The sequence below is a fragment of the Protopterus annectens genome, chromosome 1.part2 (genome assembly GCF_019279795.1).
Source record: "Protopterus annectens isolate FY-2018-M chromosome 1.part2, PAN1.0, whole genome shotgun sequence".
Lineage (NCBI taxonomy): Eukaryota > Metazoa > Chordata > Ceratodontiformes > Protopteridae > Protopterus > Protopterus annectens.
In genome coordinates, this window is record NC_056727.1 from 988,947,661 (window position 1) to 988,972,416 (window position 24,756).

Genomic DNA, 24,756 nt, shown 5'->3' on the forward strand with positions numbered 1-24,756 from the left:
TCAGCAGTCGAACTTTCAGCTCCCATCTGCATGGGTGTCCTAAAGTTTGTCACTTCTGACTTGAGTAGCATGAAGTTGGCTTTGGAGAAGTTTTTTACGGAGATTTACTTACTGGCTGGTGGGGGTGGGATGTGGAGGTAAGGGTGATTTGCTTATGGTCAGATCTGAGCAATGAGGGGGTGACCACTGGTGTGGAGCATCTATCTCCCATGTTGGTAATGACCAGGTCTAGGATATTGGAGCCCCTGGTGGGACAATGGATTAGTTGGATCCAGGGCATTGGAATTTATGAATTCCAAGAACCATTGGGAAAAGGTGTTGGTACCTGAGTAGTTTTCCCAGTTAATGGCAGGGTAGTTGAAATCACCCAGTATTAGGGTATTTGGTTGTATCTTAATATTTTCCAGTATGTTTAGAAAGGTGTAGTGAGAATCTTGGGGAAAAGTGAGGGATCTGTAACAAGCTACAGTTTGGATTGCAGTCTTACCTAGTGTTAGTTGCACCTGGAGAATTTCAGATGCATTGCGTTGAGCAGCTAGCCTGGAGGTGTAAATATCCTTGGTGAATATGGACACTCCTCCACCTTTAGTGTTTTGGTCTTGGTTTGGCGGCCGAAAAGTGTGGTAAGAGTTGTAGCCTGGTATTGCAAGGGTGCTCTCTGGAGCCTTGAACCAGGTCTCAGTTACTGCACAGATATCGATGTTCTCCATTTTTAGGAGTGCCTCAAGAGAGTACATTTTGAAGTTTAGACTCTTAGCATTGAGTAGCATTACCTTCAGATTTTGCGTGCTTGTATCTGTTACGGTGGTGTTTTTGTCCTTTGAACCTTGACTAAAAAAGGCACTATAGGGGTGGCAAGAGCTTTAGCCAGTAACCTGAATCCCAGGGGTGATAGGTGCAGACAATCTCTGGCAAAACATTGTGGTTTGTCGATCATGTCGTCCCAGGCAGACAGATACTGGATCCCCTTTGAATGACACCAGAAGCTTAGCCAGTTGTTGAAGTCAATCATTTTGTCCTTATACTGTGGTATCATTCTGGACGAAGGCAATATGCTACTCAGGGATAGGGTCATACCTGCCTGGGCCACATGATCTGAGATCTCTTCCATGTCTCTTTTCATGTAGTACAGGGAGGTACGTCTCAAGTCATTCACTCCAACATGGACAATGACAGAGTTGTAGTTGTACTTGTTGTGGAGTGACTTGAGTGCATGCGTTATGTGGCGGATCCTGGCACCCGACAGGCAGCTGACTGTAATTTTCTCCTTGTTCAGCCTGGTGAGTGGGACATCAGTGTGCCTGACTATAGAGTTACCTATGACTAAAGTGTTGAGTACGTTGTCTTGCCTTAGGGGCTGTTGTTGGGTAGCACACTGGTGTTGTGAGCTATGTGTCACTTTGGCTGTGACTGGTGTTTGTTTGCATTTCAGCTTCGGAGGTCCTTGTTGCTTGGGCAGGTTAATGTTAAGGGCATCTGCATATGTGGGTTTAGTGTTGCTATGTGTGGGTGTTGATAGTGTAGGTTTTGAAGGGCTATGTGTTGCTTGAGGTGTAGTGCAGGTGTTAACCTTCTCCTCTTGACTGTCTAGCACAATCTTGACTGGAGAGAGCTTTTCTTCCAGTTTGGCTATGTAAGTGCATCTCTCACAGATTGTAGTGTTGGGTGGTAGGCGGAGAGGGTTGTCTGTATACATGAGGCAATTGCTGCATTGCCCTAGTATGCCCAGATTCACCAGATGGACAGAAGAAATCACCGAAAGCTGACCCTTGGACATGCCTGTTTAGGTGCTTTTTTGTAAAGTACAAGAGCTGTTTTTCCTTACCTTTGCAAGGTACTTTGCAATTATAGGCTGTTTAGTGCCTATGATTAATTTCTCCTTATTAACAAGGATAGTTGAGTGCTTGATTCAGTTTAAGGCTTCCTAGTGCTTTCCAGCAGGTTCTAGAGCAAGTGCCAATCATTAGTCCTGATGTTCCTTTTGTAGAAATTTCCTTTGGGGGACACAATCTCCAGGATGGTGGATTTTTTAAGTGAGATTGTGCTCAGGGGTCTGATATTCATAATAGGTACTATGAGTTGCTACAGTTGGAATCTCTTAAGCCTGCTGCTATTGTTCTTGTTTTAGCTGCTTTGCTGGGTGCTTTTTCCAATGCCTCTCATGCACCTGATTCTCTGCCCCCTGCTCCTAAGAAATCTGACAGATTTTATAAGGTGTCTGAGGACTGTTATTTTTTATCTAAATGTCCTGCTGCTGACCCCTCTGTAGTGTCTGTAGCCTCTGATAAGCTATCTCAATTCCCTCCTTCATCCCAGTTATTACCTTCTGACAAGGACAACAGAGCTATGGAAAGGCTGGGTAAGAAGGTTTACACTTCTGCTACCCTAGCTTTTAGGGCTGTTAATTATCAGACAAATATATCAAGGTATGTGTTGGCTCTTCTTTCTCAGGCCTGTCAATTTATTTCTGATTTTCCAGACTCTGAGGGTAAAACATCTGTTCTTTCTTAGGCTAGGGACTTCCTCTCAAGTCATCCATCATTTTATTAAATGTAGTTATGATGCAGTAGATGCCTCTTCTAGGGCTACTGTTTTTGATTCAGTGATGAGGAGGTATTCTTGACTTGGAGTTCAACCTCTGCCTGATGATATTAAGGATAAGTTGATGGATGATCCCCTGGATCCTAAACTTTTGTTTGGGGAAGCTGCTGCTGGTTTGTTTGAGTCCCTTCAGGACAAGGATAAGGCCTATAGGAGCTTAAACATGTGTTTGTTTCTCCTGTGCCTAAATTTCAGAGAAAGTAACCCTCTAAGCCTGCCTTTGTTCATAGGCAGTCCTACCCTTCTACTAAAGGTAAAAAGAGTGGCAAACGGGCTCCTATTGCTAAGGCTCCTCAGTTTTCAGGGACTCTGAAGCCTTCCTTTCCAGATAAACCTGGTGCTGTGTGACTATATGTCTCTTCCCAGCCACACTCCTCTTTCTCTTCCCCTTTCTGTTTCTCTTCCTGTTTGGCTTCAGATTACTCAGGATTCTTGGGTTCTGTCAATCATTTGTCAGGGGTACTTCATGATGTAAAAATCCCATCCTCCTTTTATGGGCATTCCTCAGCTTCCTCTGGAACAACTTCCCTTTTTCCCAGAGGTTCTTCAAAATCTCTTGACTCAGGGTACTATTCAACAGATGCCTGCATCCCAAAGGGGGAAAGGGTTCTACTCCAGACTGTTTCTAGTGCTCAGGAAAGAGGGCACTTGAAGACCTATTCTGGACCTCTCTCATCAAAACACTTTTCTAAAAGTGCCCTCCTTTTGGATGTTGTCCCTTCAGATTCTGTTTCCTTTTTTGCTCCCTCAGGCCTATATGGTGTCTATGGATCTCAAGGATGCTTATCTATATATTCTGATCCATCCCCTTTTCAAGAAGTTTTTGCGTTTCTCTGTTGCTTCCTGGCATTTTCAGTTCTCTGCTTTTCCCTTTGGCCTTCCTACTGCCTCAAGGGATTTCACCAAAGGCCTTGCTCCTGTGCTTGCTTTTGCAGGCTTCAAGGGATCCAAATATTTCCTTACCTGGACAATCTCTTGATTCAGGCATCCTCTCCAGAGACCCTTTTGCAAAATCTTCATTTTGTCATTTCCCCTCTTCAGAGTCTGGGGTTCACTATAAATTTCAAAAAGTCTTCTCTGACTCCTTCTCAGGATCATGTTTTTCTGGATTCCAGGAAACAGGATTCAGATGGTGCCAATACTGGCTTCCTTGACCCCTCTAAAGGCCTTCACTCTTATTTCTTTCTTTCTTTCACACTCTTCTTCCTCTGGCTTCCATTACCACCAGGGAGTTTCTGAGAGCTCTGGGTTTCATGGAATCCATCATTCTGATGCTCCCTCTGGCCAAACTTCACATGAGAAAATTTCAGCGGTTTCTGGTCAGTGTGGCTTCAACATGCACATCCTCTAGACTTTGTAGTTCCTCTTCTTCCTTGTCTCAGAAACAAACTTCACTGGTGGATTTAGCAGTTGTCTCTGAATCTAGGGATTTCTTTTCATACCCCCCTCTCCCCTCTCAAGAATTGTTCACAGGTGCTTCAAACATGGCATGGGGTGGTGATATTTGACTCCCTAAAAGTTCAGGGAGTGTGGTTGTTTTGTCAGCAAAAGGAGCATATCAATGTCAAAGAGATGAGAGCTCTTCTGCTGGCTCTTCAGGCCTTTCATTCTCTTTTCTCTCCAGGGCCTCTCAAGGTGTTCACAGACAATACCACAGTGATGTGGTATATCAACAAACAGGGAGGAACAAGATCTTATCTTCTTTGCCGGTTGGCACTTCTGGTATGGGGTCTTGCTGTCAAGTATCAAGTGACTCTTCAGGCAGTTTATATCCTTTCCAGTCAGAACATTGTGGCAGACACTCTGAGCAAGTTCTTAACTCAGTCCCATGAATGGATGCTTCACAGGGATGTGCTTCTGGGCATATTCCACCAGTGGGATACTCCTCAAGTGAATCTTTTTGCCTCCCCACTGAACAGACAACTTCCTATGTTTTGTGCCAGAGTCCCAGGTTCTCTGGTATGGAAGGTGGACGCCCTCTCATTTTCTTGGAAGGGGATTTTTTTATGCATTCCCTCCCCTTCCTCTCATTCCAAAATTCCTATTCCAAATCCAATTGGATGCTCCCAGAATCTTGTTGGTGATTCCCTTTTGGCCACAACAGCACTGGTTCCCTCTACTTCTGCATTTAGCTAAGGGCAATGATCACAATTTATCTCACAGGGTGGATCTACTCTTACAAGACAAGGGATCTCTCATCCATCTCCACCTGTCCACATTTCAAATGATACTGTGGGTGATAGGATTTTGATTCCTCATAGACACCTTTCTTCTCAGTATGCTGCAAGTCCTTCAGGAGACCAGGAAACCTACTACTAGGAAATCCTACTTCTCCAAATGGAAGAGGTTTTCTATTTGGTATCTCTCTCATAACCTAGACCCACTTACTGTGGATGTTCCTTTGGTTCTCTCTTATTTGTCTAAGTTGCTCAATGCTGGTTTGGCTATTCCTCTATTAAGGCCCACTTATCAGCTATTTCTGATTGTCTGATTTTTTTTCTCCTCCTTTAGCCTGTAGATTAGAGGTGGAACAATTTCTTAAAGGCATCCTTAATATTAGACCTCCCAGGAAGCCTATTTCTCCTACCTGGAATCTTAATTTTGTTTTGGAGAAGTTGACTCAGGCTCCTTTTGAGCCTGCTGCTTCAGCTTTCTTTTGTTAGCTCTTACTTCTGCCAGATGGGTGTCTGAATTACAGACCCTTATGGCTTGTCCTCTGTTTTTGATCTTTCATGTGTACAGAGTGTCCTTGCTCACTAACCCTCCTTTTATGCCTAAGGTGGTTAATGAGCTATCACTTAATCAGTCTATTAATCTGCCTACTTGTCATCCTCTCGGCAAGATGATAGTGAGAGGGTGCTACATACTGTGGACAAGCATAGGCAACTCAAGGTTTTTTTTGGATAAGACTAAGGTTACTAGAAAATCTGATCAGTTATTTGGTTTTTTTTCATCTTAGATCTTTGGGACTTGCTGTACCTGAGCAAACTATTTCTTCTTGATTTCTAAGGCTATTTCTTCTTGCTGCACTTTTCATGACAAGAGCCTTCCCTCTTCAGTCAAGGCTCATTCTACTAGAGTTGTGGCTTCTTCTGGTGCTTTTTTCAAGGGCTTAGATACTAATTCTATTTTTTAAGCAGCTACCTGGACTTCTGTGGATACATTTACCAAGCACTACAAGAAGGATGGTATCTCTAGAGCCAGGGCTACTTTTGCTATTGCTGTTCCTCATGGCTTTTTAGGGGACTCTTCTGCTCCTTCCCCTCATTAGTTTCCTCTTGAGCTTTGGCACTCTCCCATATGTTAAGAATACTACAGCAATGAATGTAAGGACATAGTACAGCTGTGTAAAATCTTACCATAATGGTAAATGTCCTTGCCTTCACTGCTGCAATATTTGCTCCCTCCCTCCTTCCCCCTACTCCTTTGCTTTCCTGGATGTATAAATTACCTCTTGGGTTCCTTGTACTGGTGTTCCCACAGGGACAATCAGTTTTCATTATGTTAGGCCTTAACATAACCTTTATGCCCTACACTATGCAAGGAGCATTTGGGTGGCATTCAGTGTACCTTTAAAGCAGCAAGAGGCTTTGGTAGACTGGATAGATGACAGTCGTTCATGGCAGGGAATCCCCATATGTTAAGAATACTGCATCAGTAAAGGCAAGGACATCTACTGTTATGGTAAGATTTTACACAACTGTACTTTCAATGTGGAGCTTGTCTCCCCATGCCTCTGCTGAAAAGGGGCCTGTCATTGTCCAGTTGGACCTTCCTTCTAAACAAATGCTAATTATTAAATAAATAAATAATAAATAAATGTAATTATATTATGAAATCCTGAACTCCTGAAACACCAAATCTAATAACAGTGGTCATTTTAGAGCAAATCTAAAATTATCGAAACCTAAAAAAAAAAAAATGAAAGCCCCCCCTTGCACACCCCACACTCTCTGCTAATTACATATTCCAACACCAAGACTGCACTACAACTGGGTAAGAGCAAATTCCCTGCCTCACGTCAAAGTGACCTCGCAAAGAAAGCAGCCAATAGGCTGAACCACATTGGAATAAAATGTTCACTTTTCTGAATATTCTCTCTTATTTGCCACCTTAAAAAAAGTTCACTGTTATGAATGGTAACGACTGAAGTTACTCTAAACTTCAGTAGAGCAACACTTGAAACATCCCCTGCTAAAGGTAAAAAAAAAAAAAAAAACATTGACACAGTAATGCACATGCTTCAATGCACCAACACAACCCTTGCTAATTATATGTACTAACTCCAACATTGCATAATCCTAGGAGTAAGGGCATATTCCTCAATCCCTGTGATTGCCAGTCTTGCATACATATCAACTACCTGTTTTGTCCACAAAAGAGTGTCATCAAAAGAGATGTCTGCATTTGGGACATTCAATTATAAAAGGACTCCTATACATACATACATATTTATATATATATATATATATATATATATATATATATATATATATATATATATATATATATATGTATATATATATATATATATATATATATATATATATATATATATGTGTATATATATATATATATATATATATATATATATATATATATGTGTGTGTGTGTGTGTGTGTGTGTGTGTGTGTGTGTATATATATATATACATACATACTACAAGAAAAAACTAGTGTAAAATCTTAAACTTCCTGTAATAGAGGCTCATGGGATATATACAAATGACCCCTTAAGGGCAACAAGTGTTTCAGCCTTATCGCTTTTGAATGCCCATGACTTTTACTTTTTCTTTTTAGGTCTTTATGGATACATACAAGCCAATAAAGCCAAACCTCACTAGCTGTGGAAATGCATGTTTCAGCTTTCTTATAACCTCATCAGCACAGCAAAAGTGGACTGTTTGGCTATACTTTAGAAATACTGGGTCTTTAAACCTAGTTAATGTCCATAACCATTAAGCTGGCTGCAAAATATCTCAACTAACATTCAATCCAAAGAGTAAAAAGGTCACACAGACAAACCAATTAGTAAATGTTAGTTGGGATATTTTGCAAACGCCTTAATGGTTATGGACATCAGCTGGGTTTAAAGACCCTGTTATTCTAAAGTATAGCCAAACAATCCACGTATGCTGTGCTGAAAAGGTTATAAGAAGGCCAAAACATTCATGTTTACAGACTACAGCTAGTGGGTTCTGACTTTATTCACCCGAATGTATCCATAAAGACTTAAAAAGGAAAATAAAAAGTAAAAAGTAATGGACATTCCAAAGCCATATAGCTGAAACACTTGATGTCCTTAAGGGGTCATTTGCCTATATATCCCATGGGCTGGGCCTCTATTACAGCAGGTTTAAGGTATCACACAATGAAAACTCTAGCTTGTCCAGGTTTGCCTTGTAGTTTTTATTAATTGATTTGTCTGTGTGACCTTTTTACTCTTTGGTTTGGATGTTAGTTGGGATATTTTGCAGACATCTTAATGGTTATGGACATCAACTGAGTGTAAAGACCCTGTGTTTCTAAAGTACAGCCACTTTGAGATTATAAGAAGGCTGAAATATGCATATTCACAGCTAGTGGGGTTCTGCTTTATTGGCATGAATGTATCTATAAACACTTAAAAAGAAAAAGTAAAAAAATCATGGACATTCAGAAGCCATATAGCTGAAACCCTTGATTTCCTTAAGGGGTCATTTACATATATCCCATGGGCCTGTATTACAGAAGGTTTAAAATATTACATAGTGAAAACTCTAGCTTGGCTAGGTTTTTCTTGTTGTTTTTACTAATTGATTTGTCTTGACCTTTCTATTTTTTAGTTTATATACACACACACACACACACACACACACACACACACACACACACACACACACACACACACACACATATATATATATATGTGTGTATATGGGAACCTATAATTTAGTTGACTGCCATCAATGTCAACATCTGTTCAATCAATTCAGCAGAATAACTGGGACAAAAGAAGAGAGGAATACTTATATTAATTGCAAGAGGAGCTCCAATAGTAACAGAAGTGGAAAAAGACAATAATGGTACATTTGTAGTATTAAGGAGCTACTGGCAAAGGAGGAGGATTATACTGGCACATATTTATATTCCACCGAAAACTGCTATAATGGAGCTAAAGAAAATTCTGGGAGAAATAATCAGCTTTCAACAAGGAATATTACTTAAAGGTAGGGACTGGAATTTGAATTGCAACAGTGAAGATGTGTTTGAGGGGGGTCAGAAGGGAAAATATAAGAGGCGGCCATGGTGGTGCAACTGTTAGCATTGCCGCCTCACAGCAAGAGGTTCCCTGGTTCGATCCTCGGCTGGGGTGCCTTCTGTGCGGAGTCTGCATGTCCTCCCTGTCGGCACGTGGGTTTCCTCCCAGTGCTCTGGTTTCCTTCCACATCCCAAAGACATGCTGTAGGTGGATTGGACACTCCAAATTGACCCTAGGTGTGAGTGCGTGCGTGTGTGTGCCTTCTGTGGAAGGTTGGGTGCCGGGCTGGTAACTCGACACCGTAAAACTCCACTGCCAGTCATGAGTGGACAGGTGATCTGCTGTGGTGACCCCTAACCAGGAAAAGCAAAAAGAAGAAGGGAAAATATAACAAAGGACGGTAGATTTTTAAGAAATTTATGAAAATATTTGGCATGGAAGATGTGAATTCAGTACTAGTAGTTCGGAGTGAATCTACATATTATTTTCCAAGATACAAAAACTGGGCTAGGCTAGACAGAATTTACATTTCACAGGAACATGTGCATTTAACTGGAGGTCTTGATATGCACTCAATAACTATTTCAAATCACGTGCCAATAATAACTAAAATAAAAACACAGGGTAATGAATAAAAATGAGACACTAGTGCTTTCCCACCTATCTGTTGAAAAGAGAGGAATTTAAGGAATGGGTAGTGGAAATTATTCAGGAGCTATTAGAGAAGATAGAAATTTCTCCTGAAAATATAGCTGGGGTGTGGGATAAAATTAAAGTTTAAAAATAGGGTGGAAATAACTGAAAAGGAGATAAAGTTTAAAAATAGGGTGGAAATAACTGAAAAGGAGATATGGTTAAGAAGTAATAAAAATTATTTAGAGGGACTGACAAATGTTAAAGTATTGCAAAATAGGGGGAATCCTACATAACAAGAAGAGGAACAACTAAAGAATGCTAAACAGAAAATAAAGGATTACCTGGATAATATTCATGAGTTTAGAAATATTGCTGTTAAGCAACTGTTTCTGATAATAACTTTAGAGCACAAAAACTTTTAGCACAACAACTCAGGCAACAGAAAGTAGAAAGGAATGTCACTAAGCTTAGAGAGCCTATAACTAGGAAGATAACAATGGATCCTGTAGAAATATTACAAATATTTTGGAAATTCTTTGAAAGTCTGTATAAAGCAGAGAAATATGGAATTCAATAAAAGATACAAATGAAAATGTTTATGGAAGAATTAAATATATCAAGGTTAGAGACAGAGGACGCTCAATTACTAACAGTAAAGATAGGAGGAGATGAGATAAAAATGGTGATATATTACCAATCTACAGGAAAGTCCCCAGAAATATATGGTATTCCTGTGGAAGTTTAGAAGCTAGGAGGAAAAAAGTGATAAAAACATTTGGAAGGCTTTGTTTAACAGTATTCTATGAGGAGGAGGAGTACCAACATCCTGGAAAAAAGTGGTGGTAGCTGTAATACCTAAAGAGGGTAAAGATCCATGAGATCCAGCTTCATATAGGCCCATTTTAATACCAAACCATGATTATAAAGTGTTTATGTCTATAATGGCTAAAAGAATGACAAAAGTGATCCCAAAAGTGATCAATATGGATCAATGTGGGTTTGTGGAATGGAGGCAAACATTTGACAACATTACCAGAACACTGATGATCCAGAGAGAAGCAGAATGTAAGAAAATACCACAGTTGTTGGTGGGTCTTGATGCAGAGAAAGGATTTGACAAAGTAAGCTGGGATTTTATGAGCAGTGCAATAGTAGCATTTGCATTCCCTGATAAAATTATAAGGTTGATTAGGAGGATATGAGGGAACAGAGGTGGAAATTAAAGAGGGTGGGGTCTCCTCTGATAATCTCTGCTTGAGCAAATGAACCTGGCAGGGGTATCCTCTCTTTCTTTTGTTATTTACATTATATTTAGAACCACTGGCAAAGAAAATAAGGGACTTAGAAATTCAGGGATATAATTAGGGATATAATTGGTATGGTAGTCATGAAAAGCTGGCTCTTTTTGCAGATGACATTATTTTATACCTAATAAAACTAGAAAGAGACATTACAGTGGTATGGAACATACTGAGACACTTTCAAATCTTTCTAGGATACAAAATTAATGAAGCTAAAACAAAGGCAATAGCTGTAAATTATGTACCCACATACAAATTGGTTAAACATTATCCATATTTACGAGGAAAGGATAAAATGAAGTATTTAGGAGTATGGATTAAAAGTGATTCCAGTGTGATAGCTAAGTACAGGTGGGAAGAGACTAAACAAAAGATAATACAAAAAAAACGAGAAAATGGAAGTTCTGTTATATAGATACTGATAGTAAGATACAAGCAGTTAAAATGTTTTAGACCCTTTACACACAGGTCAGGCACATTTTTATCAACCAGAGGAGAAGTTGTGGAGAGCAATTAATAAAGAGCTGCAGGATTTTATCTGGAAGGGTAAGGCAGCAAGAGTCAAGTGGGGGTAAGTTTATTCTTCCAATAGAACACAAAGATTGGAAGTACCTGATTTGAAAGGGTATTTCAGAGCAGCACAGTTAAGACTCCTGTACATAGCACAAACTGAAAACTATAATTAAAAGTGGAAAGAGATGATGATGAAACAGAGAAAGCGGGGCATAAGAAACAAGAATAGACTGGGATTTTGAATGAAGACATTTAAGGAGAATGACAATAATCATACAGAATATTATATTCATAAAGTAGCAGAAAGTGTTCTAAGGGCTAAGCCAACAGGGGACTGGAGAAAGGAGATTCTGCCAATAGGGATGACTGCAATTAGGGATAAAGACAATAGGCAAGAGAGGGCTAGAATTTATTGGCAAAAAAGGCAAAGGAACCAAGGTATTGGGAGCAAATACTTATTGATGAAAATGTAATAGAATGGGAAGATGCCAAGCACTTATTTGCACTGCAGGTTAGAGACTGCCTTCCCTAACAAGGACTGATATCAGAGTATAGGTAAAGCGAAAAAAAATAAGGGGTCCTAAATGAAAGACCGGCACTGGTAGAGTTTTTAGTAGAATCTAGAACAGAAGTTGCCGTTAAGAAATGAATAATTAGTAGAGCATATAAAATAGTGCATAACTATAAGAATCAATCAGAGGAGGTTAGAAAGGATTGGGACAAGAGAGACTGGATAAGCAATTCACAAAGAAACAATTGGGGGATATATGTATGTCTCTCAAATATGAAACAAAGTCTAGAAGCTTTAGGATCTTTACTAGGAAGTGTTTACATAGGTATTTTTATATAAAGCAGACTGCAAATAGTTTTTCCTCAGGTAGACAGTAAATGTTGGAGGCGTGATGGGGAAGAGGCAACTGGGAACATATATTCTGGGAGTGTGAATTGGCAGACTTTAAAGATTTCCTGCAAACTACTCAGTCAGAGATGCTGTGTGAGCAAATTGGTGTAACTAAGAAAATTATTTTTTGAGCTACGATATAGAATTGGAATTGCCTAGACATAGTAAGGCCTTGCTGAGTCTAATTATGATGGCTGCCAAAAAAGCAATTACTAGAAAATGGATATCAAAGTCTAAACTAACTGTACTAGAAGTAGCGAAGATAGTAACAGAGATAAAACAACTGGAATTGGGATCTTTAGAAAAGAGTAGGAGAAAATTACATCAGAAAAAAATGGGAAATGTGGGAACAATACATGCAGAGGAGGAATGAGGTTTAATAGAAGGCAGGAATTGAATGAGCTATGTAATGGTTGACTGACAATGACTGGATTTACTATAAGTGATGTATAATGTTTGCAGCTACAGCTGTGTCAGCATGGTTTGTAATGTATAATGTTTGCAACAGAGATTGTGTCGGTATGTTTTTTTTTTTCATTTATATAAATGTAAGATTGCCTGTGTCATACATGATAAGTTAATAAAGATGTTTCTTGTTTAAAAAAAAAATCTGTTCAGTCATCACAATTTGGTCAACAGATGACTGAGATCACAAAAACAATCCCCAGCGTTGGGGAATATATCCCAGTTGTCTATATGTTAGCAGGGCGTGGGTGAGGCACCATGGAAGGGCATAGAGCCTTGCCTGCTGCATAAATCTCTGTATTTTGACTTTTTTGTAGTTTTATTTGCATGATGTAAAGGTATTCATCATGCATGCATAGTGACTTGTCAACATTTGCATCATCAACCTTTTGTTGCTGACATTAGGGACATCCACATTTAGGTATTTTGATTAAATTAAGTATACCCATATATACGGATACTGTATATTTTGTCCCAAAGCTCTGGTTGTCAAGAAAGCATACTGATGGCACTTTAAATCAAACATTCCACTTGTCAGCATCAGGAAATGACAAACTTTGGTTCATTGAATGTTTCTCTGATGTTTTACATTTGCTTGTGTGCTGTTTAGTGGGACTTTATCAGTTAGGATTACAATAAGGGTAGGTAAGGGGAAAGGTTGATAATGTGTGTGAATATTCTGGAGTATTTATGGGAGTGTTTCAGGGTTAAGGTTATTGTAAGGGTTAGGTTATATGAGATTTTCAGTGTTGTGCATGTGTGATGGTTTGTGTGAAGTAAAGTGCATGTATCTTTACCTGTGTATAGTGGAACTGTTAGGAAAAGGGTTTTGGTAAAGTAATGTGTAGTGCTGAGATTATGAGCAGTTGCAGGGTTACGGGTAGGGTTAGCAAGTGAATGAGGTGTTACAGGGAGACTTCTGACAAAATATGCAATCAGTCTAACTGAGCTCAACACAATGCTATCCTTATCATCCAGTTCTTCAAATGCATTAAACGCCTGCATAACAAGCAGTTCATCTCTAAACAGACTCATCTTTAACACCAGCAGTCCTAAATCAGGTGACTGTCCCTTTACATATTATTTTTTCTTAAGTACAAATACAATTAGTTATTGCCAACTGAAAAAATGATTTCTGATCTTATACTATAAAATCAGCTACCAATTCAGCCCTCTCTAAACAGTCCCTGTTAGCAAGATTAAAATAACAATTGCAATTTTTAACATGCAGAGGGACCCTATAATTTAATAATAAGCTATTTTGTCATTAAAGAACAGGCTCTCCCTCTTTATATGGATTCTAAGCACTCTTAATCATTCACATTTTTGCTGTAAGTTAGCAAAACAATTCAAGCATATCAGTCAGTCAGTCAGTTAACAACTTTGCAGAATAAAACTGTTTTGAACAAACAGTCTACAGACAAATTAATCATTAACAACCCAATAACGTTTTTGCAATTGTCCTACAAGAAAATACTGTAATTATTATAGGGCCTTAGAGTCTAGACAGAAAGTTTGCAGGGTGTCAATCAAAAGTTGTTGATCACCATGTCTTGGAAAGATCCAAGAAGAGGACTGAGGATATGTAATTATTGTTACGGTTATTATTTATGGTATTGGTAAAGGCCAGTAGGGCTGAGGTCGTACTGCAGTGTGGTTGGAAGGCATGTTGAGTATCAGCCATGAGGTGACTTTGGATTAGATAGTGCATGAATTGTTTATGTATACATTTTTCCATTATCTTTGCAAGTGGAGAAAGTATAGCAATTGGTCTGTAATTGGAGAATTCAGTGGATGAACCTCCTTTATGTAGTGGGATTACGTAGGACGTTTTCCAAATGGTGGGGATTTTAGCCTCTGCTATTGTACAATTAATTAGTATTGATATTTGATAGGCAACAGCGTCGGCTGATATTTGTAGGTACTCGGCGGGGAGTGGGTCGGCAGCGAGTGTGGTAGGTTTTCATTTTTTGATCAAGGGACACATTAGTGCTGTGGACACTGGTGTAAAGCTAAACAAGAGTTGTTTTTTGGAGGTGATACTATCAGGGCAGAGGATCTAGGAGGTAGTTGATTATTTAGGGCTTGAATTGTCTCAGTAAAGAAGCGGTTAAAACTGTCTGAGTCCTCTTCAGGGGTTTTAACAATAGTATCGGCAGGGGTAGGTGTAGATGTTTTACCAGGATGAAGTAACTTATTCAGGCCTGCCCAGAACGTTTGAGGATTATTCTGGTTAACAGTTTGTAAATTACAATAGTATTGTTTTTTGTCTTGCATTATGGATTTTTTACTTTCATTCCTAGCTTGCCTGTATTTAACATGATCATGGAAATCTTTAGTGGAGCGCCATTGAGCACACAGTTTGTTTCTACTGATAATGTTTAGTCTAGACTCTTTGGAAAGCCATGGTGCAGTTTCTGCTTTAGTATGCTTTGAGCGGACAGGTGCATGCAAATCTAGGATTTCAAGAAATCTATTGTTAAAATATACAGTTGCCTCCTCTAAGGGGAGGTGATTTAGCATAGCCCAGTTACAGGAGTTAAGTTCCTGCTGGAATTTGGCAGGGTCAAAGTCTCTTTTGTTTCTGACTTTCCTGAGTAAGAGTTCATAGGTTCATAGGTTCATACTAGGCTATCTGCCCTAGGGCATTTATAAGCCTAGCCAGAATGTGTTTGGCTTTCGCCACCCATTTTAAATTAATTTTGCTATGCCCTTTTTCGAGGTTAGTATACTGTGCCTCTGTCTAACAGTGACACAGAAGTGATACCCGGGTTAAACCTACGATCACCCATCCACTCATCAAGATTCCTCTTGAAAAGAGTCAATGAGGGACTCTGCCTAACCTGGACTGGGATTTTATTCCAGAGTGAAGGGAGCTCTGGGTTATGAATCTGTCCCTCCAGCATGTCCTATTTATTTCAGTGCTGAGGTTCAAGTCTCTCGAGCGCGTAGCTCGATGGGATTTGGATTTTCTGAGGTGCAGCATGTCCATTAATTCCGGGTTGGACATGGCTTTATACGTCAGGCACAGATCGCCCCTGAACAGGTGGTATGCCACTGAGTAGAGCTGGAGTTTCTTTAACCGGGCAGCATATGGCATCTGTTTGAGCCCTTTGATCCTCTTGGTGAGGTACTTTTGGGGTCTTTCCAGTTGCTGCAGGTGTCTGGTAAGGTACATCCCAAAAGGGGCATTGTACTCAATTATGGGCCTGATGAGGGATGAGTAAAGAGGCACGATGACCTCCCTGATCTAGATGTGAATCCCTTCATGATTAGGTGGGCTATATAAAATGTTTTTCTAACCACTTTGGCCACGTGGTTGTCAAATGAGAGACTGCTATCAACTTGGGTCCCCAGGTCTCTAATTACTTCTTCTGTACTTAATGGATTACCACCTATGTGGTAATTTGTGGGCACTTTGTTTTTGCCAAAGGGGATGACTATACACTTTTTGGCATTTAGCTTGAGGCCATGGCTCTGGCACCAGTTGTCTGTTTCTATGAGGCCCTTTTGGAGGATGCTTGTGTCGGCTGGAGAGTCGATTATGGTGCCCAGTTTGCAGTCATCTGCGAACTTGGTCAGCCACAGTCCTTCCGTGTTGGCCTGTGCTTCCAAGAAATATATACCGAACAAGAGAGGTCTCGGGACTGAGCCTTGTGGGACGCCACTTGTAACTGGTTTGGAGTCTGACATGGCTCCAGCAATTCTAGCCATGTGGGTTCTGTCCTTAAGCCAGTTTGCAACCCATCTAGTGACATAGGGGTTTATATTTAAGCTGGTGAGCTTATCTATAATGCCCGAGTGGGGTATTGTATCGAAGGCTTTTGCGAGGTCCAGGTAGGCTTGTTGGTTGATGGCTTTTTGTTTAATTATGTAAGTAAGAAGGTGGTCACTTAGGTCATCGGGGAGGGTACCAGCAGTGTACAGTTGGATGTTACTATTTACTAGTACCCAGTCAAGTATGCTTTCTTTTTGGTTGGGTTTACCTTGTCTGGTAGGGGTGGTTATGATTTGTGAGAAAGCATGCAGGTTGATGTGGGTAGAAGGGGATTCTTAGGAACAGGATCCCCAATCTATGTTACAGTTTCCAAGTAGTAGGGTTTCTTGGGGATAATGACATGATAGCCACTGAAGGGTATCTTCAAGTGTGGCTACATTATTACCTGGGGGGATATACATACAGATGATGTTGATGCTTTTGCTTTTGTTAAGTTGCAGTCTAGTGGCAAGAATTTCGGAGTTAATAATCTGAGGTGGTTGATTAACAACTATGGTCAGATTCAGCTCAGATTTGCAGAGTATAGCTACTCCACCCCCCCCCCCTTTCCTGGAAGCACGATCCAGCCTGTGTATATTATACCCTGGTGGTAACACTTCATTGTCTGTAGTGTTAGGTTTTAACCAGGTCTCAAATAGGCAGAGCATCTCAGGGGAGTGTATAGCCAGGAGAGCATGCAGTTCATGTATCTTGTTATTGATACTTCTAATATTCAGATGACAGGCCAGGAGAGAGTTAGTTGGTCTGCTGATTATAGTTTTAGGGCTTAGGTCACTGGTGGAGGAGATGTATTTATCAGAGTTGGATGGGCCTGGGTTGGGGTGAATGTCTCCACTGAGTATGAGGCTTGGTCTATACCTTATGATAAGCCTCAGGAATGTTTTAAAATTTTGTAGTATTGTCTAGATGGAGAGGTAATGTGCAAGGAGTTGGTATACTGAAAGAGGGACCAAGTTGGGTTATACCCTTTGTTATCAACATGGCTGAAGGTGGGAAGCTTTACAGCTGGAGTGATAGTATGGCCTTTAGGGTACTGATAGTCAGTAAACATATGTTTTTCATACAAGGTGAGTACATAAGTGGTGAACAGAATGGGTAGTAAAGAGTAGAATAACATAATGAGAGAGGAATATTTTATTTTGGACTTTAGATTGTATGACACAACAGTAGTAGATCTGATGGTCAAATTAGAGATAATGGAGTGGGTGGAGAGAAATATGTTAGGTGAGGCTAATAGGATGGTGGAGACAGGGCGGAGAGTATGAATGTAGAAGTTGATAGGATATTTTAGCAGGGGTGTGGTTAAGTACCTATAAATGTAGAGGTAGTGGGGGTGGGTGGAAATTGGGGACAGGGAAGGGAGCGGAGCAAGCCAGAGTGCAGCAAGGGCAAGCGGAGCAGGGCTAACACTGACTCCAAGTGTTTGCTTAGGCTTTGGTAAATATGCAGTGTCTGATTTAATTTGTAATTAAATTTAAACTGGATTTTTAGCAGTAGCTTAAGCTATATATTAGAACTAAGTTATAGACTATATTTGGGCTATGTTATATGCTTGTACAGGGTATTTGTAAACTGCAGGTAGAGGGCACAGAGTATGAGTTTCAGGGCTATGAGTGGGAGAGTGGAGTAAAACTACAATATTCAGGGATTAAGTTTAGGGTTAGAAACAGTGTTAGGGGCAATGTTGTTTAACTGAAAAATAGGGCATAGAGGGGGACAATTTACTATAGGGGACAGACTATAGGTGGCTTTAGACCCAGGGCAGCATTTTACAGGACATATTACAGTACAGTAAAAGGAATTAACCTTGGCCACTTGTAGGATGGACTTCAGGTAGATAGTGAGTGGGTACTGTTTTTCAGGGTAGCTTCTTTCAGGCAGGAGACTCTTATTTTTAGATATTTTGAGGGGGTATGCCTAAAAATGAAACATACGTTAGGTGTGAGAACCTTTCAGACACATACATCTAGCCACTAAGCAAGCAAGCATTTCACATTCACAGCAATTATAGAATATACAGTAAAAAGCAGCTCCGTATCTCTACAAACAGATGTTTTGCTTCGTATACACAGTATAGGTTAGCAATCAGTATTGAACAGAGCTAGTCCTTAATTTAACACTTTAAAATGCTTTTAACAACAGGGTAAAGTACTTAGTATACATTTCCACTAACATTGTATTTTTAAATCAGGCTACCATTCCACATGCAGGAGAGGATTCAGTAAAGAAAAACGATCTATGCCAGGGTCAGTGAATGAGCCTTATCAGTTAAATTTTATGTAAAAAACAGATACTGGGCAACAGCCAACTGCTATAAATCACTTTAAAGGCTCAGAGTGCATGCATGATTGTGCCAGGAAGCTAATATTTTCTCATGCAGAGGCTCAGATTTAAATAGAGACACACGCCATACAACTTCCCCAAATACAAGCTCAAATATCTGTGTACTTTACCAAGCAGATCAAGATACTTCAGTACACTCTGAAACTAGCCCAAATACACACTGGGATAATAGTGTTCTTTTACCTGCAGAGGCACAATTCAAAATAAGGCAGAACGCTATAAAGCAGGCTCAATTACACATGCCGTATATACAGAAGCACATGGTGAGTTTACTCGACTAGTAACTGTTTAGCAAAAACAACAGTTAACATAGCCAGGAATACTTCTGGAAATGTCCGTTCACCTTAATTGTTATCTGTTGCTGATATTTAGATAACACAGAGACATGGAGTAATACAAAGCAGTTTTACAGAAATAGCATACCTATTAGAATAAGCAATGCTGCCGGCTGGGTCTGGAGGCACCGGACATTTGAAAATGGCAGTTTCTGAGGGGAATATTAGAAAAGTACAGTTGTGTACACTTACCATAAATGTAGATGTTCGAGTGTATTCACTGTTGCAGTCATTACATTTGTGTAATCTGCTGGCAGGTTGCCCTCAGTCGGCCTGAATTCCAAAGTCTTGGGTCCTGCGTCAGTTGCCGTCTTCTCTTCCATGACGTCAGGTCATCAAGGGTATAAAACATGCAGCCGACGCCATTTTCTTTAATTTTTCTTGCCCCCGATGTCAGGTGCCCCCAAAAAGGTAGCAATATTCTAAATATATATATATATATATATATATATATATATATATATATATATATACATGCAGCAATATAAACTTTACCTTCATCTACAAGCAAATACACCACATAGGTTGTAGAAGATAGAGAAGGAAAGATAAACTGTAGAATGACAGGGGGTGGCGGGAGGGTAACCTGGACTGCAACAGTGAATACACTCGAACATCTATATTTATGGTAAGTCTACACAACTGTACTATGTTCTTCGTGTTTCACTGTTGCAGTCATTACATTTGGATAGAATCCCAAAGCTATGGTTGGGAGGCTGGAGCTAAACAGCATTAGGTGAGGCTATAAGGCCCTGCAGAACTGCAGTGGCAAAGCCTTCCCTGGACTTAGAGTAGAGAGGCAAGTGGTAATGCTTTGTAAAAGTGTGAACAGAACTCCAAGTAGCAGCCTCTAGAATGTCCTTGGTTGGTACTCCTCTGAAAAAGGCTGCTGAAGTAGCTGTAGCCCTGGTAGAGTGAGACCTAATGCCCTTGGGCTCAGGTTTGCCATGGTATAAGTAGCAGAAACAGATGCAATGGCTTATCCACTTTGAAATTGTCTACTTTGAAATAGCCTTTCCTTCTGATCCTGCAGCATATGACCCTAGTAATTGCTCAGTTTTTCTAAGAGCTTCAGTCCTGCTCAAGTAGAATCTTAGCTGTCTGTGTACATCCAAGGAATGCAGAATTCTCTCCCCTTTGTTCTGCGGATTTGGATAAAAAGATGGCAGATGAAATGTTTGGTTAATAGCCACACTGGAAATGACCTTAGGCATAAAAGTAGGATTTGTTCTCAGAGACACCCTGTCTGGGTGAAATATGATAAAAGGCTCTACAGCCATGAGGGCCTGTAGCTCTGAAACTCTTCTTGCTGAAGTAATTGTTAGTAGCAGAGCTGTCTTCCATGATAAGAACTTTATATCAGCGGTAGCAGCTGGTTCAAATGGAGGCAGGGTAAGCTTTTCCAACACATAATTGAGGTCCCATGCAGGTAATGGTGATCTTCTGGTAGGCTTAAATTGTTGGCTCCTCTAAGATACTGCTTTAATAAAGGATGAGAAATGATTGGTGGCTCTGTATTGTAATGCGCCAAAATGGCAGAGGCATGGATTTTGATTGATGAAAAAGATATTCCTTTGTCAAGCATCTCAGTTAAGTATTGTAATATCTGAGGAATATGTGGTTCTGCTGTATCAGTTCCTTGTGCTTGATTCCAAGCACAGAATCTCTTCCATTTGTCAGCATAAGAATTTCTAGTACTAGGCCTTCTGGCTTTCAAAATGACATCCATCACAGCTTTACTGAGAGGTGTCATCTGTATGATTACAGGATTAGCCATGCTGCCAGGTTCAGAGTCTGTAGTTGATTGTGCAGGATCTGATTGCTTTGCTGGGACAGTAGTTGTGGTTTTTGAGGCAAGGTCCAAGCTGGGTATTGAGACAAGTTCCTTAGAATTTCGTACCAGTATTGGTGGGGCCAGTCCGGGGCAATTAATATCATCTTTGGCTTCTCTTGTCTGACCTTTAGGAGGACCTTGGGTAGAAGAAGCAGATGAGGAAAGGCATAGACTGATAGGTTTTTCCATCTGAAGGATAGGGCATCCACTTTCCATGCTTGTCTGTGATAAGTCCTTGTGCAGAATCTTTTTAGTTGATAATTTTGAGGAGAGGCAAATAGCTCTATGTCTGGGCTCCCCCATTTCTCTGCTATCATACTGAAGACTTATGGATTTAGTTTCCACTTGTGAGGATCCATAAGGTTTCTGCTTAAATCGTCTGCCAGAGTGTTTTGTTTTCCTGGCAGGAATTGAGCTTGGAGATTTATTTGGTAGGTAAAAGCTGTGTCCCACAGTGCCATGGCTAATCTGCAAAGGGGGTATGAGTGTGTACCCCCTTGCTTGTTTATATACCACATGACTGTGGTGTTGTCCATCTTTATCAGTCGTTCTCCTGGATGAAGTAAGTTCTTGAAGGCTGTTAGGGCATTTTGAACAGCTAGCTTCTCTTTCTGGTTGACATGTAGATGCATTTGATTTGGTGCCCATATGCCCTGAATGCATCTTCCTGCCATGTGGGCCCCACAGGCATAATCGGATGCATCTGTTGTTAAGGTTTGGCTGGCAGGGGGTAGAGTGAAGGCCCGTCCCATGTTTTGGTGACAGGCCTTTGCCCACCATACAGGGCCGGCCTTAGCTGAAATGGCGCCCTAGGCGAAGTAGTGCTCTGGTGCCCCTTAAGCCCCACCCATGCCATTCTCAAGGAACACCCCTATTTGAACCACGCCCACAGGTAGGTCACTCCCACAAAAGCCACTCCAGTCATTTCTTTAAATTTTTTTAATGGCTTAAAAAATCAGTGAATGCTTTGTCATAGTGTAACAAAGGGAGCAAGCCTTACACACCAGCATATCACTGACCAGCATGTACAACAGATACTGGGCACTGACTGACCATAATGAAATATGTAGCATAAACATAGTGTTACAATGCACGAGATCGATAGCAATCTTCTCTGTCAGAGAGAATAAGGGACAGCAAAAAGGTTTACTAATGGATGAGCACAACAGTTTTTTAGAGTTTGGATATGTATGCTCACCTTTTACATATGCCGATAGCTGTCCATCACCTCTACCAAACTTAGCAGCATATCTGGTTAGTTTGGAACACCACTTCAATAATCAATACAATGGTATTCCAGCAGAAAGGCAATCCATGGAAATTGCTTTCCTAAGAATAAGAGACAAAACCCTCCATAGCTGTCAACTGTACCTGCCAATGTGGAACAAAGTGGCAAAGGTGGTACACTTCCTTGCAGCATACTAAAGTCCATCTAAGCTGATCAATGTGATTAAAATATATTTCTTTATACTTAGGACTCAGCCCTATTTATCATGTATCTCAGTTACAATTTGACATAAGATTACCTTTTAACTTGTGCCACTGGAAGGACAATTCTTAACTACCACACTGGCCCAAGTACTGTATCATGCAACACAATGAAATGTAACAGCTATACTGGTTTAAGCCATGCAATCAGATTTACAAAATTTAAAACTGACTTAGTGCCTCTAGTGCTTGTTAAGTATACATAATGTTAATAAATAATTCAACTTCAGTTCCTTTGCCCCAAAACTATATATGTGGAGGCAAGCGCTATATTCAACTACAATCTAAAAACCAGGGAGCCAGCTCCCCTATTCTTAAAATAGAACCAAAATCGTCACATGGCTATTCTTGCATAATATAAATGAGTGCCCAGTTAAGCCACACGGGAGTAGGAAATGGCAAACATATGATTACAGTTCTCAGTTATCACACAACACAAAATTAAAACTAAAAATGGAAAGCTATTTTAACAGCAAGGAATATCACACTATAGACAAATATAAAACAGCTAAAATTGCTACCAAAGTACAATATAATTGTCACATAGACTATGACATCAATGGTACAAACTGATACAACAGTAATATAATGGAAGGTAACACAATAGAAAATGCTACATGTTATAACAATGGGCTATTATTTAATAGGTTTAAATCAGTTGGGCATAAAAAATACACGTGGTGCACGATGCCATTACCACTCCAGACCTACTTATTTGATTATTCCAGAGACAGACTGTGGCACTTCATTATAATGCATAACTAATAATGTCTATCATGCTTAGTTTTCATTTGTATGACATAAGCAGTTACCAAAGTACATAAACACTATTCTTGCTAATATGCGTCACTGCATCAGAAAGAAAGCTGTTTCATTGCACATGATTTATAAACTGACTTCACAGCATAGAATGAGTAATTTAAAACTAGCAATGAAAGGAATGGTGATGACCTCATGAAACAGCCCACTATATAACATTTATTTCTAGACCAAAACTAGCAATAAAAAGAATGGCAATGACTTCTTGAAACCAAAAGCCCACTACACAACAGGTATTTGTAGACCACTGCCTTTTTAGAAGTTTCTGCATCATTATGCAACTGCTGCAATTATAACAGACAGGAAAGGAAAACTTAGCATTTCTTTCCATCAAACATTTTCTCCAACATTCATACACTGGCCAAATGTCTTAGAGCAAGAAATCTTGACAAAGCCGTAAAAAGAGGGACAAAGGCCCCCAAAAACAGGGCAATGTTTAAATATTGCTGTTACAAACTTAGAAAGCTGATAAAGTAACAGGTTTTACATTAACATGAATTTTCCAAAGGATATGAATTCTGAAACTCAAATGTCTAGCATTTCCTAATTTCACTCTTTAATGATTTACCAATAGTTTGCCAAAAAACACAATTTGATGAAAAATGGACAAAAAAAGAGGCACAAATCACCAAGGGAAGAATGAGGTAGCAACTAATCTGGTGACGCAAAAAGCTAAGTACTGTTGGCACAATGAAGAATGGTGCATTTAGAAAGCTGTAATATAGATTAATGTTACTGATATATAAACCAAACAAAAACGACAGCGTAAAAGCTCAGCGCTGATGCTTGATAACTTATTTTTTTCTGAAACAAATGTTAAGTTATACTAAAATAATGTTAGGGTTACCACCTGTCCCACTTTGAGGGACAGTCCCTCTTGGGCAGTTGTGTCCTGCAAAGAAATTGAAAAAATGGCAAATGTCCTGAGATTTTAGGACAAGCATATTACCTATACTGTATGTAATAGTTGCATACAACAATTATTCTGTATCTGAAATACCTAAATGTTATAAGAAACAGAATAAGCAACTAAAATGCTATAAGAATAAGCTTTTATTTAAGCAAAAAAAGTGAAGTTCTGTCCTTTGTACTGGCTGTGGGTATGTTGGGTATTTGAAAAGGTGACAACCCTAAATAATGTGCATGTCTATGGTGGTAGGTTAGTAGGGCTACCATCCTTTTCACAAGACAGTCATGCTTTGGGCATCTATGCCGGAAAACGAACGTGGCAAATGGTAAATACCTTGCTATTTTAGAAAGAGAAAATATTTCGAGTTCACACCAAGTATTACAAATATTGGGATATTACCAGAATCAGTGAATGAAGTCATAATAATTGTTTTGTTGAAGATGGCAATGTAATCAAAGAACTTATTGTGGTTTACAACACCTGGTCTGTGAGCCTGAATATGGTCACTTGTAATAAGTGCATTAGCCCAGTAAACAAAGCAGACAAAAATAAAGCCAACGCAAAATTATAATTATATAAATAAATAAGATAC